Genomic DNA, 1,694 nt, shown 5'->3' on the forward strand with positions numbered 1-1,694 from the left:
AGAGCCGAGCCAGTGTATTGATGAGTACTGACGGCAGGTTCTTCAGGTGTTCAGGTCTGACCTTGTCTGGGCCGGGTGCTGTTTGCTTCTTTACTGACGAAATGGCGTGTCAGATTTCGGAAGGGAGAACGTTGGGAACGACATACCCATCCTGTGGAATTTGGTATGTCGGCAAGTGGACATGGCTATCGAAGAGATTTGAGTAGAAGTCATGGATAATCTTCTCCATTGCCGTTCTGGAGGATGTGATGGATCCATCAGGACGTCGGAGGGCAGTCATCTTGGTCTTATAGTTGGCGAAGGACAGGCGGGCGTTACGAATACTTTTCCCGGCTTCTGCCGCATCTACCAGTACTTCTGCTCTTCTCTCTTTGAGGTCTTCCTTGATCGCATCTCTGCACTGCTTTGCAAGCTCGGACGTTAGCTTGCGGTTGCCTGAGGCATGCGCCAAACCTCGCTGGCGAATTAGCTCAAGAGTTTTCGAAGATAGGCGACTTTTTGTGGCTATCTCTCTCTTGGCGTTCCTCGCACATTCATGGAGGTGCTGAACCAGTCGATCGTATTCCTCGTCAATGTTGTCAACAATGGCATCTTCCCATGTTGCCGCAATAGTACCAAAGAGTTCCCAGTTGGTGGTCGTTCTGGGAGTTCTCTTTTTGAACTTTGCAGCCCTTTCTCCCCGCTCTGTGAAGTAGAATTTTGCACGAAGGAGACGGTGGTCCGATCCCGTTCGAAATTTTGGGACAACAGCGACATCAGTCAGGCAAAACCGTCGATTGAATATGATGTGGTCTATTTCGTTGTGGAATCGTCCACCGGGAGACTCCCATGTCCATCGTTTAGATTCTGCCTTCTGGAACTGTGAGTTACCATGAATGGTCTTGGTCGACATGATGAACTCAGACAGTCTCTCACCCTGTTCGTTCCATTCTAGGCCATGGGTTCCGATGTGAAGTTCTTCAGCTGATCTTCTCGGTCCTATCTTGGCATTAAAATCACCCACAATGATCTTGTAGAAGGTGTGGTCTTCTTTATAGAACTTCTCTAGCTCCATGTAGAACTTCTCGATTTCTCTTTCATCATAATGGACACTACTTCCACTACCCAGCCGTCGCCACACTCCAGGACGCTTTCCAGACCCGCGCGGCAGCTCCGGCCGAGACCCACGCACAACTGAAGACCCACAGAACAAGGTAAGCGGAACTCTTTGAGACCTTGGACTCCAGGCTCGGCGGACCCAGGGACAGAGCTTCTCTGCTTGCTCCCACCACCACAGGTGACAAAGGGATTCTAATCAGGAGCCCCACCCTACCCTGCCCTGTCTGCTTCCATCAACCACCCAGGGATCGAATTGTGCACAGGAGACCCACCCTACCCAGATAAATACCCCACTGGCAGACTTCCACTCTCGACACTACTTCCACTACCCAGCCGTCGCCACACTCCAGGACGCTTTCCAGACCCGCGCGGCAGCTCCGGCCGAGACCCACGCACAACTGAAGACCCACAGAACAAGGTAAGCGGAACTCTCTGAGACCTTGGACTCCAGGCTCGGCGGACCCAGGGACAGAGCTTCTCTGCTTGCTCCCACCACCACAGGTGACAAAGGGATTCATGCTTCATACAATGGTCATGGAAATAAAAGAATCACTGGAAGTAATATTTAATGAAATTAAGAATGATCTGATGCAGGG

This window comes from Sorex fumeus, unplaced genomic scaffold (assembly GCF_029834395.1).
Source record: "Sorex fumeus unplaced genomic scaffold, SorFum_2.1 ptg000050l, whole genome shotgun sequence".
Lineage (NCBI taxonomy): Eukaryota > Metazoa > Chordata > Mammalia > Eulipotyphla > Soricidae > Sorex > Sorex fumeus.